Here is a 17,067-nt window from a genome sequence, read left to right as displayed (position 1 = left end):
GGGAGTGGCCACATATATATAAGGAACCAGAAAGTCATTGTTTGTTGGAGGCGTTTGGGTGCTGGTTGTGAAGCGAATGACCAGCCTACACATGTCTTATTCTTTTGTTTGAAGCTTTCTTTTGGCCCTCGTGTTTTGTTTGTTCCTGTGTTTGGTGTTATTTTGTTCAATAAAGTGCTCAACAGCGCTTTAAACTGCATTTTTCTGTCTCTGGGTCTATTTACTGCTGGTAGCCAGCCTGGGCTGTGATGCTACCCTGTCACAGTCATATAAATTAATGATGGGGAATGGGGCGTCCCTGCAGCTACTAGTATATTAATCACTGTTCTTACTTCAAATAAATATTTAAAACATGTACCACAACAGATTAGACTTTGTGAGACTGCTTTCCCAAGTCCAGCTGTTCACTAAACTGTGTATTTCATTAACCCTTCTTCAGCCAACCGTTCATTATAATTCTGTACAGTACAACGTTGCATGTCCGACACCCTGTGGGTATAGGCGGATATGTGAAAGTCAGATTTGCTAACATCTGTAGAATACAAATAAATATTAAAGGTAGACTAAAACACAATGAAGCTGCATTTGTTGCAAATGCCATTACTCTCATAGTCTACTTTTAATATTTATTTATTTATTTATTTATTTATTTATTTATTTAGCGAGGCGGTTAATTGATCAGGGCGGTTATGTGACGGTCGGATATGCGATGTTCCACTGTACTGTTATATTGTTCTGTGTCTACAAGCAAACTGTTGTGTCACTCTGTACTGACAGCAAGATTTATAGAAAAGATGACAGACATGGACTGAGTGAGAGGTATCAGGCACTTTCACTAAATAGATTACTATAACCAAATTACTTTTAAACAAGCATGTGAGACATACATCCCCTACCATGACTGTGGATTCAAAAATAGAGCCACCAGCAGGGTTGGTGATTTTCTTTAAAAAAAAAAAAAAATCAAAATCAGAATTGTTTAAATTTAAATCAGATTTGTTGTTTTATATTATGGAAACATTTTAATAGTACTGTAGTTATAGCTTTACCTCCAAATACTGTATATTTAACATTCTTAGGATTTAGCAAATGGTGGTTTGTGAATATACCAAACCAAATCACTCAATGAAGACATAAATAAAGCAAATTATTTATAATTGTGGCATCCTCTAAAAGTATGTTTTGACTTCTAAAAAGACTTTCTGGAGTTTCATCGTGGACATATTATATAATTCACATCATTATTGCAGCATGCATTGTCATGTTAACTACATTTTAGTGTGCATGAGTGAAAATCCAAATATCCCACCTTTTAAACACATTTTAGACTGTCAGTTGTCACTTAAAATCGGGAGGTACTGATTAAAAACTTGTAATTAAGATGACATTCCCTGCTTTTACATTCATCTTCAATCTATGTGTTTTCAGTACCAATCACTGATAATGGGAAAAGCGTCTTCCGATAATCTGAAATATTTAACTTCTCCTTGCATTTTGAGGACGCTAATTGCTGGCCAGGGCTGCAGTTGGTTTGCTGTATATAAACAAGCTATGTGATTAATGTAGGCCTACTCTCCATTACAGTCAGCACTCGGATATACGACCCTCAGATACACGTCAGTCGCGTTTTACCATCCTTATATTAAGAAACAAATCAATTGCCTCTATATATATATCTATATCTATATATATATATATATATATATATATATATCTATATATATATATATATATATATATATATATATATATATATATATATATATATAATTATGTGTGTGTGTAACAAATTAATGCACTTATCCGTCACATGCAATTTCTCGTTATAATTTATTTGATTGTCACAGCCCACATATTTTTTCTCGCAAATCAGTCTGTTTTTATTGTGTAGTTACACAGCGCTTCCTCCAGTTTCACCTGACAAAAATGCAGCAAAAACAAAGTGAACGAGACAAGCTACCTTAATGTAAAACAGTTAATCATTAAACAGTTTTATATAATGTGGTGTATTTTTTTTTTAAATCTGTGATCTTTAGTTGCTTTTGTGCATTTTCATTTGCAAGTGAACTGTGACATTATGGCCTTATCGAGCTGCAGTATTCTGCAGTTTTGAATACTGACTTTGGATACTGTTTTAATTCTGGAAACTGGTGTTTTTTAATCTTTTGCTAAATTACATTGCCTTTTACGTTTTACGCAGTTCTGTGCATGGGTAATATTTTGATTTCATTTTGCTGTTGGGTGGTTAATGGGGATTTTTACATACTGCTACAATACGTACCGGATTTTAAAGTATATACTGTATTACAGATGTGTATGTGTGTGCAGGGCAGGGGGTTGTTTGGGTGGTAGGGGGCAGGTTACAACGTGCTCACCTAGATACATGTCAAATCAGATGAAATAATCAGATATGTATCATACTCGTTTAACCGTTACTGAAATCAAGATTTTATAGGGTCGCATATGTGAGTGCTGACTGTATATCCTGTGGTTACTTAGTTAAGCCTGGCCATGCAGCATTTGACAGGCTGCACAAAACAAATAAGCGGGTTTGTGGGATGATATTAAGAGAGGTAATTTCTCAAAGAACCTGTGGTACATGGCGAGTGGTTTTTAAAAAATCGTGAAGCAGGAAGTGAGTTTTAGGAAGCACTTGCACAAAAAGAAAGAAAAATACTCACTTAAAATTAAAAACACCATAATCCACTCACTGATAACACTAACCCGACCCGACCCAACCCGAGACATAATATACAAACTACACCCAACCCGACCCGAACCCGACACTTAGTGTTGGGTCCTGTCGGGCTCAAGTCGGGTAGCAAGGCTCTATTCTGGTTTGCAGATGTCAAGGTGGAACAAAGCGCACTGTCACATTCATGTGGATAAGTGGCTTGCAGTTTACTTCAGTTATCCAGACGTGCGTTGTTGTTACTGAACAAGCTGTTAAAGATGCCGAAAACTATAAAAATAGATTGGGTCAAGGAGTTTGGCAATTGCCATCCAGGTGACAAAAACTCGGAGATACACTAATATATAAATACCATTTTTGTTTTTTTATTATTACTACACAGATGTATTTGTAATGTTTAAGTAAAATGGTAAGTTTCCAGCGTTATTCAATCAATAGTACTGTTAACATATCTTTTAATGTGACCGGGGGGGGGGGGGGGGGGGGGGGTTGGGGGTTGCGGGACAACTCACTGAATAACACAGATTTTATTTTATCTGAGAATTTTATTCATTTTATTGCGGAAAACTAGGATCCCTGCTCATCACTACAGATGACCTGCATCACTAAAGTGTTTTAGATATTACCGAAATGTGTGCAGTCTAGGAAAAAGAAGCACTTTCTAACCAAACGCTTTATTGACAAGTAATATTACAGTAACTTGTTACCCCAACTCAGTTTACAATCATAAACTAATTTTACAATCAAGTAAATATTAAAATTATACTGAGTCATGTAAAGATTTAAAAAAAAAAAAAAAAGAAATACCTGCTAAATCCAGGATATTAACCTTAAAACCTTCAAATCCAAACCTTAGCACTCAATGTTGTAATACTTTTCATATGCATCCACTCACATACACTGTATTATGTTCGCATTTGGTTTTCTAGGTTTTCTTTGTGATAGGCTCTAACAGTGTGTTGCTGTGTTGGCATTTAAATAGACAGTGTAGACTAGCTGTATTGAAGCTATATTTCCTTATTATAATACCATGAATGATTCCAGGGACATCATGAAAACACACCTCGTTTTCTTATTTCCTTGGATCAGTGCCCTGTAAAAAGGGCAAAACTAGACAAAATAAGTCAATTTGGTTAGAACATTGTAATAATAATGTTAATATTATAGCAATAAAAGCAAGACTGTGCATTCAGTTGGATTCCTGTCTTCTCTCTGCTGATTGGCTCTGACAAACACAACAGGCCCTCGAATTAACGCCTCATTCAGATATCAGCTTTTTAATAGATGCCGCCCTCGAATAAACGTAAAGGTATTTTTTTTATACCCCTGCTCTAAAAATAAATAAAGAAACATGCAACTCTGTCCATGTACATGTCCGTGTTATCTCTGTGGTGCCGGGTGCCCTTTTTTTTTTTCGGCTTCTATCGGTCTCACTCCATTGAATGGTTTTCTCGGCCTTTTCTGGTGAAAAAACGACTAGAGACCTGTTTTTTACGTCTTTTTGATGATGTCGGACAGGGTCCGACATTGGACCGTAAAGGGAAAATTGTAATGTCAGACCTGGTCCGACACAGGACCGCAAAGGGTTAACTGTCATTTGCCATGTGTCTGCCCAGTTCTGAATGTTGTCTAGATTATTTTGAATGACCTTTGCTCCTACAACGTTTGCCAATCCTCCTATTTTTGTGTCGTCTGCAAATTTAACAAGTTTGCTTACTATACCAGAATCTAAGTCATTAATGTAGATTAGGAATAGCAGAGGACCTAATACTGATCCCTGTGGTACACCACTGGTTACCGCGCTCAATTTTGAGGTTTCTCCTCTAATCAGCACTTTCTGTTTTCTACATATTAACCACTCCCTAATCCATGTGCATGCATTTCCTTGAATCCCTACTGCATTCAGTTTGAGAATTAATCTTTTATGCGGGACTTTGTCAAAAGCTTTCTGGAAATCTAAATAAACCATGTCGTATGCTTTGCAATTATCCATTATCAATGTTGCATCCTCAAAAAAATCAAGCAGGTTAGTTAGACACGATCTCCCTTTCCTAAAACCATGCTGACTGTCTCCCAGGATACTGTTACCATATAGGTAATTTTTCCATTTTGGATCTTATTATAGTTTCCATAAGTTTACATGTAATAGAAGTCAGGCTTATCAGTCTGTAGTTACCTGGTTCGGTTTTGTCTCCCTTTTTGTCGGTACAACCCCTGTGTCAAGAGACTGTTGCATGATCTTGGTTAGCGGTTTGTAAATAACTTCTTTCATTTCTTTGAGTACTATTGGGAGGATCTCATCCGGCCCAGGGGATTTGTTTATTTTAAGAGCTCCTAGTCCCTTTAACACTTCTGCCTCTGTTATGCTAAAGTTATTTAAAACTGGATAGGAGCAGGTCGACATGTGGGGCATGTTGTCTGTATCCTCCTAATTAATCTTCGTGTATGATTTTGCCATTTGTGTCTCTTAGACATTTAACCTCATCTTTGAATGTTCTCTTGCTGTTATAATATTGGAAAAACCTTTTGGAATTGGTTTTAGCCCCCTTAGCAATGTTCATTTACATCTCTGTCTTGGCCTTTCTAACTTCCTTTTTGACTTGCATTTGCAGTTCCAAGTACTCTTTCTGTGTACTTTGTTTTTGGTCCCTTTTAAACACTCTGTAAAGTGCCTTTTTTCACTGAATATTTTTTTATTGATCTATTAACCATTTGGGCCAGTTTGTTTTAGATTTAGATTTGTCTACTTTTGGGATGTAATTGTTTTAAGCCTCTAGTACTACATTTTAAAAACAGCCATCCTTTTTCTGTGGATGTTTTCTCTGTTTTACTCCAATCTACTTCTGTTTGTCTCTGTTTCATATCTTCATAGTTTGCCGTTCTAAAATTGGAAACCTTAGCTTTAGTCATTACTTTTGGGGGTATTAAAATCACTTCAAATGAGACCATGTTGTGGTCTGAGTTTGCCAGTGGTTCTCTGACCTCTGTTTTAGTTATTCTGTCTTCGTTATTTGAAAAGACTAAATCAAGGCATGCCTCCCCTCTAGTCGGTGCCTTGACGAATTTCATTAGGAAGCAGTCATTAGTCATTTCCACCTTTTGCAGTTTTGAAAATGTACTATTCACTTAAAAATGTTGGCACACAACCTATGAAATAATTTTTGAACCTCAAGATACATAATCACTTTCTGTGCTGTAATTTCATACTTATGTTGGCTATATGAAAAGGTTGTTTTAAAAAAAAAAATGTAATCAGAAATATTTGACTAAAACTAATTACTGCCCAATAATAAGGTAAGAAATGACACCCTGCAAATATTTTTTATTTTATTTTTTTTAAACACTGCAATAATACTTAAATAAGGCTAATATTCTTTAAAAGCCCCTGGTACCACCACTATTCTAAAGGTTAAAATACATTTTGCAAGTTATGACCCTGTGGATATGGTTCATTCTCAGTTTTATCACTTTTGAAAGGGAAATTGTAGCTTGTCAAAACTGTTAGTTCTCACAGGAATTTTTTAGAAGCCTTTGCAGCAAACAGTGTGTTTGCTAATGTATTTTTTCAATGTATCTTTGTTCCATTGGATTTCGTCGATTTAATTGCAGCCTGCAATAACCTCAGGGAAAACCTCAGCTTTCTCAACAGATTTCTGTCTTACTGGACCTACATTTTAACACACCATGGAGATAGACCTGAAAAAGAGAATATCCCTGTAAAATTAGGTCACATGCAACCCTAAATGATGGCTTATTTTGACCTTTTGCTGTCCAGTGTCCAATGTATTTTACATCTATAATAAATGCATAAAAAGCTTTCAAACTGTGTTTCATAGCAATTTATAATAAGTGACCCTACACACAACATATTAACATATTTATTCCTGAACACAGGCCTTTGTTTAATGTCCAGATTAGATTTATGGAATCAGTTCCCTTTCAATCTGCCGTATTCCTTTTGAATTTAAGACACACTTTTTGAACAGTTTTTTGATTCTCAAAAATAGCCTGAGTACAGCAGCGGCATGCAGTTGGTTTCCCAGTAGGTCATGCAGCGCGACTATATGAATGTAACATTGGCTAGAGGTAGGCACTGGTACCCGAAAACTGGGTATCCATCGGGTTTTAAATGACCCAACAAGACCCGGGTCCAATTGATTATTTATTTATTTTTCTCAGTGATTTATTCATATACCACAAGCCAGTACTTTGGGTGGCACTAGGACCCAGTGAAAAGGCTAGCCTGCCTGCCTTGGTTGATGCGCAAACAAAATTAAATCAGTATGAGTTAACGACAGTGCACAGACGCAGACTGTCATGCTACTTGAATAGAGCATAACTTGAGCTCCACTACACGCGTGTGGCTGCGACGTCACTCAGAGAGCCTGGTACTATATTAAGTGACTAGTTATGCAGAGCTAACACAGCATGACTCAAACATAGCACAAAGAATGGAGTGGTCCGCGCAATGAACATGCATAAACAAAAGATTACTTAGACAGAAAGACACATTTTATATTATAGTTTTACGACTGGTCATGCAGTGCATGAGTTCCATGCCCTGACTCATGCTACTGGAGTACAGTATAGTGATGTTTGTATTAAAATTGCCAACAAAAGACGTGACTACCCGGGTACACAAACAGCAACGTGACTGACTGCTGAGAAAAGACAACATCACTGCCCTAATACTCAAGCAGCAACACGACGTACTGCTGAAAAAAGATGAACCAAAACGTTTCTGCCCGATCTCAAATCATCCATGACATACAGGCTGCCAGTTTCAAAGAAGCGTCTTTAGCTTCATGAGGAATTCAAAGAGAAGCTTTCACAAACAGGGAGAAAAACACGTGTGAGTAATGAGAAGCAGCACATAACTGTAATGCTCTGTGTGACAGCAGACAGCCACAAACTGCCTCCATATGCGTAATTGAGGTTGTATCTTTGTAAATACATATTTATCTGATGTCAAATTGAGGGTGGGAAATTTGGGCTGCATCTGAAATTCAAAGAAATACAGTATATTCCTGTAGTCTTTGTTAATTATTCCATACACTCAAGGCAACAAAACCAGTATGTAAAGATTTAGCTAGCCCTGAAGCTATGAAATCAAACTCAAGCTGTTTTTTCCCTTTGTTTCTAAAGTGGATTGCTGAATGACCCATACTTTTTAAAAGATTAATTTAAATATAGATTGGATTTTTATTTGAAAGTTGAAGTTATCTATTTGGTAGAGAGGTACATTATTACAACTGATGCTACAGATATATTTCAACTACCAGCCATTGTAATCAAAAGATTACAATTTTGTGATTGAGTGAAGCACACATTGTCCTATTGTTTTTAAAGGCTTTCCACCCCATGAGCCCCACTTGATACTGTATAGTACAAAATACAGTTACAGAACACATATTTGAGTGTACTGCATATCCTGTAGCCATTTGTTATGGGATTACATATCCATTTGTTATGGGATTACATATCCATTTGTTATGGGATTACATGTCCATTTGTTATGGGATTACTGACATGCATTCTGTAATCTTTAAAAGATGAATCTCCCAGCTGAAAGACTACAGAGCTGATAACGAGATAATAGTTTCCGCAAAAAATAAACAAGCTTGTCTCGTTATCTTTTCTGTGTTGTGCACCTACATTGGTGGTCATTTCTTTTTTTAAAGCCAAAGTACATTTCAGTTCAGTTGTAACCGCAATGTGAACTGCACTTTATTATATTTTGAGTCAGCACGACACACCATCAAACCGGAAACACTAACATCTTGGTTTATGGCAGTCCCTAAACACATGGGAACCCAGAACAGCTCTTATTGTATGCGTGTGCACAATCTGGATTAACTGGTTTGAGCACAGAGTTTAATAACGTCACAACAGAGATCCCGAAAGCTACATAAACAGCTTCTTCTTCAGTAATTTAAGCTCCTTTTGATGTGATACAACAAAGATTATGCAGATTTATAAACAAAACAGTTAAAATAATGTGACTGATGTACGCTTTGAAGAACTCAATTTGCATGCATATGAAAAATAGTACAGTATAATTGATGCATAGTATGTATCTACAAAATGTGTATCTATTATGTTAAGTAATTTATTTAACACAATGTTTTATATACAGTCAGGTTTATTTTCCAACTAATGCTCACTATTCTCTTATAGAAAGCCTTTATGTAACTTAAGTTTCTTTGTTTATTTTCACACCTTATGACTTGCACAGTCACATGTATTGTAATGATTATAATTTACTTTTTGCTATATCCAGTAAATTATTAAGAGATGTTTGTTTATTATACTACAACAATTTTAAAAACCTGTTTGACACATTTAATAAATGAATTACCAGACATACAGTTAAATAGTAAACATTAGTGAACAACTGTTTCGCAGGACAAGACAAGAGAAAGTACTATAACACGCTATTATTTTATTATTATTATTATTATTATTATTATTATTATTATTATTATTATTTATTTCTTAGCAGACGCCCTTATCCAGGGCGACTTACAATCGTAAGCAAATACATTTCAAGTGTTACAATACAAGTAATACAATAAGAGCAAGAAATACAATAACTTTTGTTCAAGCAAAGTACAAGTGTGACAAACCAAAATTCAATAATACAGCAGAAAATAGTGATAGTTACATCAGGATATGATTAAATAGTGATATTTACATCAGGATGTGATTAAATACAAAGTACTACAGGTTAAACACTTGGCAGATTACAGTATTCTGAAGTACAGGATTAAATGCAGTAAAATAGGGGGCAGATAAGAGCAAAATAAAGCACATTTACATGAAGGGTAGTGTCCCAGGATACAAGCAACAGTGTGGAGTAGTGGTTAGGGCTCTGGACTCTTGACCGGAGGGTTGTGGGTTCAATCCCCAGTGGGGGACACTGCTGTTGTACCCTTGAGCAAGGTACTTTACCTAGATTGTTCCAGTAAAAACCCAACTGTATAAATGGGTAATTGTATGTAAAATAATGTGATATTTGTATAATGTGAAATAATGTATAATGTGATATCTTGTAACAATTGTAAGTCGCCCTGGATAAGGGCGTCTGCTAAGAAATAAATAATAATAATAATAATAATACAAACAGAGGAGTTCTACAGGTGCTGTTTTATTAACCAATAAGTAAGGACATTATATTAGTTTTTTCAGTAACATGTCCAACACTGATATTTAAAAGTTATTTTGGTGACATCACAACCATGTGTGGCAGCAGAAATAGGCTTCAAAGAAAATATTTTAAATCCAATATGCCAGTTGAATACAGTTCAAAGAAAAAATCACATATACTTGTAATGATTTCCATTACATGAGAGTAGGTGCTAAAACTTCATGCTGATATTGGACTCAGCTCTCGCCAAGATAAGCACGGACTAAGCTTATTTTACTGTAAACTAATGTGATCCATCTGCGTTTCCTTCCATCTGATGATGCAGATGTCCTTCTGTCTGGTGTTGATGGCTGAAGTGTAATGCTGGCTCCAGGGATCAGCCTATTTGGCCACCCTGGTGCCTATTTGGCCACCCTGGTGCACACACAACAGCTGCAATGCTGGCTCCAGGGGTCAACCACAGTGCGGCCTCCCTAGTGCATCAGCACGACAACCGTCTGGACTGAGCTGATGGCTAATGGCTTAACAAAAATTTGTGTGAGATCTGAAAAAAAATGCTTCTCTGTCAACGCTAATAAAATGAAAACAAAAAAATATGTAACAGTCTCAATACACTAAATTCATTGAAGACATTTTCCTGAACAAAATGTTTTGAGCCAAGAACGTTTGGGAACACCTGATCTAACACAAGGTTTATAGACCCTTGCAAAAGTCTGCTATAGTATTTTTGCACTTTCACCATGCTTTTCCTATTATTATACTGTGAATTTACCATAGTTTATCCTGGTTTGCCATGTTTTTTTAATAAGCTTTATGATGATTTGCTGGAATTTAAAATGCATACCTATGCTTTACCATTATTTGATATGCTTTATTCCATTTTTCTATGCTTTTATGAGGGGACAGCAAGTTGTACCGGTACTCATTTTTTTATTTATAAAGTTAGGGCAATGTAGCTGAAAAAATCTTTTTGTACAGTTGTGCTGTTTGCTGTTAATAAGTTAAAGAAACTCACTTTAATTTAACAGCGTCTCCACTCCAGTGAATAGCGCTGTCTCTTGAGGAAGAATTGAGGTTATTATGTCCAATTTATTTATTTAATTCACAATTGAATTACATTTTTTCTTTGAGTTCAAGATTGTCAATTTAAAAACTGAGCAGTAAATCACACAACACTGCTGTATCTTTTTTATGAACTTTACTAAGAAAATTAGAACAAATATGATACAAAAGTAGAAAAGAATTAATATCATAGTAGCACAAATCAGTACATCAAGTTTCAGCAATCAATGATATTCAGCTAATATCTCAGCTTCAGTGTGAATATTGATTAACAACAGAATGCATTCATCAGTTGTCTATGACTTGCTTTTTTCATCTAGGAAATAATAATCTTATATCAGTAACCAAATAACGTGAATATGCAATAACAGAATAACTGTTTCAAGTAAACATTAGAATACAAATATCTGTGAATTCTAATTAATAAGATAATTAATTAATAAAGTTACGAAATCATATAGATTTAACACACATTTAATTTCTTCTTACTTATTCTTATACCTTTGCTTAATTTCTTGGATCGCTTAAATTATTCTCACTCTCTTTACTTGTTAAGTCACTCATAAGATATTATCTAGGCCCCTTGTCAAATAAACAACATCTTTTACACCCAGTACACCTTTTAACGTTTCATAAATATCAACGTTTCTACAAATATCCCCCAGATATAGTTCCTGTAAATATCTTTATATTCTTCAGTTTAGTTGAGAACACTCCATTTTATTTGCAGAGTTGACTCTGTAGGGTGTTGTCCTTCGTTCATTTCATTGTTTGATGCTCCTTTGTTGGCAGGTCCTCTTTACTCTGAGGTGTCCAACACGGCAAGACACTCAGCCCATAATTAATTAATCAAGTATTAGCTTTTCCTTTTCTTCAGTAGAAATCCAGGTTGATGTAGTTACTTTTCAAGTCATTTAAACAATGTTTAGGTCTTTCAAGTTTTTTTAATTATTGGGGTGTTGAGGTTCAAAAATTATTTCATAGGTTGTGTGCCAACATTTTTAAGTTAATAGTAGTACATTTTCGAAACTGCAAAAGGTGGAAATGACAAATGACAAATGTCTGCCTCCTAATGCAATTTGTCAAGGCACCGACTAGAGGGGAGGCATGCCTTGATTTAGTCTTTTCAAATAACAAAGACAGAATAACTAAAACAGAGGTCAGAGAACCATTGGCAAACTCAGACCACAACATGGTCTCATTTGAAGTGATTTTAAAACCCCCAAAAGTAATGACTAAAGCTAAGGTTTCCAATTTTAGAACGGCAAACTATGAAGATATGAAACAGAGACAAACAGAAGTAGATTGGAGTAAAACAGAGAAAACATCCACAGAAAAAGGATGGCTGTTTTTAAAATGTAGTACTAGAGGCTTAAAACAATTACATCCCAAAAGTAGACAAATCTACATCTAAAACAAACTGGCCCAAATGGTTTAATAGATCAATAAAAAAATATTCAGTGAAAAAAGGCACTACAGAGTGTTTAAAAGCTATTTTTCAAGTTCTTCTCTGATCTACTTTGTCTGATAGAACCAGCTATATCACTAAAACAAAGACTGCTCTCTTCTGTGACCTTGGGGGTTATTACAAACCTACACACATATCAATATCTCATTGCTTCATTAACAAATGAGACACCAATACTCTTCTAAGGATGTACTGTAGTTAACCTTAGCTTGTTCAGAATACCACTGCTAAAATTTTGACTAAAACCCCAAAAAATGAGCATATCAACCGTTTTAGCCTCCTTGCACTGGCTCCCTGTTCAATATAGAATTGATTTTAAAATCTTATTATTGACCTATAAAGCCTTGAATGGAGCAGCACCTAGTTATTTGCAGGAGCTACTGACCTTGTATCTCCCAAATCGCACTCTTAGATCACAGGAAGCGGGGCTGCTCATTGTTCCCAGGGTCAATAAAATCAATACGGGAGGCAGGGCTTTGTCTTTTAGAGCCCCTAAACTATGGAATGCACTACTCCATGTGTTATGGAAGCTGGGTTTGTGGGTATTTTTAGGTCTAAACTTAAAACACATTTTTATAAAATGGCATTTTTATCTTAGTGGTTTTAATGCAACATAATTGCTAGCTTTTAATTATTATTATTATTATTATTATTATTATTATTATTATTATTATTATTTGTATATTTTGTATTTTATTGTATTTTTATGTATTTTTATGTATTTATGTACAGTGCCTTGTGATACTTCAGTATGAAAGGTGCTATATAAATGAAATAAATAAACAAACTAAAGGACCTCTTATCTGCATTGCCATGGATACGATGGCCAGTTTGCTCCTTAAATCACCTTCTTGTTAGAATATAGAGGTGCCTGTGCAAATAAAAAGACGTTTAACCCTTTGACTACTCTTTAGTCCCTTTTACATTGTCATGCAAGTCGACTACGTGATTTCACACTACTTTTTTTAGAAGCAGGGTCGACCTGGGTGACAGAAGCAAGTACACAATGCATGTACGAATGCCAGGAAGCAGCTTGTTACGGACACTTGCATCCAAGCTTCCGAATGTTGATTAGAGCAAATGTTTCTTCACCCCTGCTGCAATCAGGCTCTTGGTGTCTCAATCAACAAATATAGCTAAACAGAATAAACAGAAATGTTCCTTGCGGAAGTGAAATCTTCACGCAGGCATGTCTGTTTGTTACTTAGTCTGCTTACGAACGCCCACCATGCATTTTGTCTCGCTCGACCCAGGTCAAAGCACGTCGACCAACATCCTGCGGTGGGTTGCTGTCGACCTGGGTCAACCCAGGTATGACTCTAGTACCTGGTTTCACACTATGCGGAATTGTGACCTGGGTAGCAAGAACCTGCGTCAGGACCCGGGTAGAAGCATCAGTGTGAAGGGGGCTTTTTATAGTCCTACACTCACCAGTCACCGTGCTGGATTTTTGGTTTCAGTCAAGAAGCCAGGTGATGAAAGGAAGTGAGGCAGGCCTCTCTTATGAAAAGAGACACCTTAGGGGTTTGAGTTGCAAATCATTTTCTGTGGCATGTTCTTTTTCTTTAGAATGTAATAGCGGGAGATTTAAATAAAGTGAAATTATGAAAATAGACAATTCATGCTATTCATAAAAGGTTGAAACCACGGGTCAAGTCGAGTGGCTCCGCTACAACAAGTTGCGTGGAAAACTGAGATGTTCGATTTTAGCAAAAAGGGATTTGACGAGGAATCGAATCCTGAAAATGGATTCGGGAAATATCGAGAACCAGATAACCCGGGTACCCGAGTACCCTATATCATCCATAATAAATAAACTAGCTAGCACGGGACTGCTAAGTTGTTTACCCATTTCAAAAACCCATTTGAAAACTTACAACACACAGTTGTAACTTGTACTCACAGTACAACACACAGTTGTAACTTGTACTCACAGTACAACACACAGTTGTAACTTGTACTCACAGTACAACACACAGTTGTCTTCGTACACACAGCACACAATCAAACTATCCCTAAATGCACCCAGGTGTTTCCCATTCAGCCCTAGAGGCTTCTGGGACCTGTAGTCTTTTAGGCTACTGCCATGACACCTCTCCCGTGCACTACAACACTACCCCATACCATGAACACACACTGAGACACACTGAATTATAATCCAGATAAAACAGTGGATTTGAAGGGGAAAAAAGCATAAATCATGTTTAAGGCAAAAAATGATGTGTTTTTTTTATTAAATATCCTTATGCCAAATAAAGCAGTCCCATGTATAACTTTGAACTAAACACAAAGTCAAGATGAGTAAATGAATTCAATTAAAACATACAAAAGAAAGTAAATTGTTTTTTTGATAAAGTTATTTGACACAAGTTAGTTTTTTTCTTCCTGTCATTGCAGACACACTGAGCAGAACAGACATGGGGAATAAAAATAAATTTAATGACGTCTCGGATTTCAGTAATTTGTTCAAGAGAGGGGTGGATAATGTGCACAAGTGTCTTTTTGTGGTTTTCTTTAGCGTTTACAAACCGCTAAAAATACTATATATATATATATATATATATATATATATATATATATATATATATATATATATATATATATAACTGTTTTTTTGCATATGCTAGGAGAGTGTCTACATATTTAGATAAAAGCTAAAGAAGAAAGAAGTGAGGGTAAAAGAAGCCTCCTTATCTTCCTGTTGCTAGGATATGTCAAATTTTGTGGTAAAAGTGCTTGCATTGTATGCTTCTTTTATAATTCATGCAGTCATTGAATTGGGAACAATCTTTCATTACCGACCTTTTATGCTTGCACTGAGTGAAATGTTCTGCGTCACTGGGGCAGTTTCCATGGAAAAAGAAGAATAAGTCTCACCTTTTTCTGACGCTATTTTGGTAGTCATTTCGGGTAGTGTGGGTTTCCATGTAGTTTTCTTTTAGCCAGAGAAATTCTACTTCCAAATGCAAATAACCTAATTAATATTAAAATCCAGGAGGGTATATTTACATGTTTCTGTCTGAGTTCCAATTTGACCTTGCACAACTTCTGATATCGTACAGCTTTCTTAAACTGCGTTTCCACAAAGTTTTTAGGTTGTGTTTTTTTTTCCTTTTTTCATGTTTTTGAACTTTTAAAACAAATGTTGCTCAATGAATTAGGTTTAAAAGATATTACTTCAACTCTATAGGTAGTGGATCAAGCCTGGTGTTGTCGGTAGCCTGCAGCAATAATACAGCTATGCTAATTTAATCAATATTTTGGTACAAAGGTGACTTTTCTTCTCCATGGTAGGTACCCATGATAGATGCTACTTAAGGCTACTGTACAATGAATGGCATGTTATTGCTAAGGGATAGAAAAGTCTAGGCTTAAAGCAATCAGCTATCCGATGATCAATCACGAAGATAAGAAAAGTATGTGTAAAAGATGAAAACATATATTTTTGTGCTTTTGCGAATGGCTTCGTTATTTATTTTTTTATTGCAAAGGGTCATTTTTTTTATTTGTAGTAGCTTCAGTATTTTTTATAACCTTGCTTATAAAACAACTTAACTATAAAGTGCTTTTTATCAGTCAAATGGCAATAATCTGAATCGTTAAAATCGTTAAAAAAAAAAAAACACTGAATGAAGAGGTCTCAAATCCTTTCGTACTGTATGCTTTTTTTTTCTATTTGGTTAAAGAAGCTTGCCACTGCTACTTCCAGCAGATCTCAGCTAATAAAGGATTGCTTGGTATGGCCTTTAGTTATAGTAGAAATTGGATTTTCACTGCTGAAGTCTCATAAGCATAAGGTACGGCTTCCAGGCATGTTTCCACGTAAAAAACAATTGTATGGCTTTTTAGTGTAAGAAGGTGATTTACCCGCCCTTTAAAGTTGTACAGTGTTTTATACTAATACTATCATCTCTCGCTGACCTGGGGATCTCTGGCACTGCTCTGGCCTGGTTCTCCTCCTACCTCTCCAACCGCACTTACCAGGTAACCTGGCGTGGAGCAACCTCCACACCTCGCCCTCTCTTAACTGGAGTCCCCCAAGGGTCAGTCTTGGGTCCTCTCCTGTTCTCTCTCTACACCCACTCCCTGGGCCCCCTCATCGCATCCTATGGTTTCTCATACCATTTCTATGCTGATGATGCTCTGATTTTCCTCTCCTTCCCCACCTCTGACTCCACCATCTCCTCCCGTATCTCTACCTGTCTGTCTGCTATTTCCTCCTGGATGCACTCACATCACCTCAAACTCAACCTCTTTAAATCTGACCTCCTTTTCTTTCCCTCCTCCCCCTCCTCTGATCTCTCTATCTCTGTTCCTCTGGAATCTACCACACTCTCTCCCTCTCCCTCCGCTAAGAACCTCGGAGTCACCCTGGACCCCTGCCTCTCTTATTCCCAGCACATCTCCACTCTGGCACGCACTTGCCGATTCTTCCTGAGCAACATCCGAAGAATCCGACCCTTCCTCACCAACTACACCACCCAGCTCCTGGTCCAGGCCTTGGTACTCTCCCGCCTTGACTACTGCAACTCCCTCCTGGCTGGCCTCCCTGCGTCCGCCACCCGTCCGCTCCAGCTCATCCAGAACTCCGCTGCCCGCCTAGTGTTCTCTCTGCCTCGCTTCTCCCACGCAACTCCACTACTCCGCTCACTCCACTGGCTCCCGATCACCGCTCGCATCCAGTTCAAGACTCTTGTA

General features: G+C 36.6%; 1 protein-coding gene across 4 annotated transcripts in view; it reads right to left on the bottom strand.

Annotated features, from left to right (window-relative positions):
- LOC117409338 (transient receptor potential cation channel subfamily M member 3-like) overlaps nt 1–17,067 on the bottom strand; it is a 403,329-nt gene that overhangs the window by 192,045 nt on the left and 194,217 nt on the right. The gene's annotated exons all lie outside the window — the stretch shown is intronic.

The sequence above is a fragment of the Acipenser ruthenus genome, chromosome 2 (genome assembly GCF_902713425.1).
Source record: "Acipenser ruthenus chromosome 2, fAciRut3.2 maternal haplotype, whole genome shotgun sequence".
In the NCBI taxonomy this organism is placed as follows: Eukaryota; Metazoa; Chordata; class Actinopteri; order Acipenseriformes; family Acipenseridae; genus Acipenser; species Acipenser ruthenus.
This window is presented reverse-complemented; position numbering and strand designations above follow the sequence as displayed.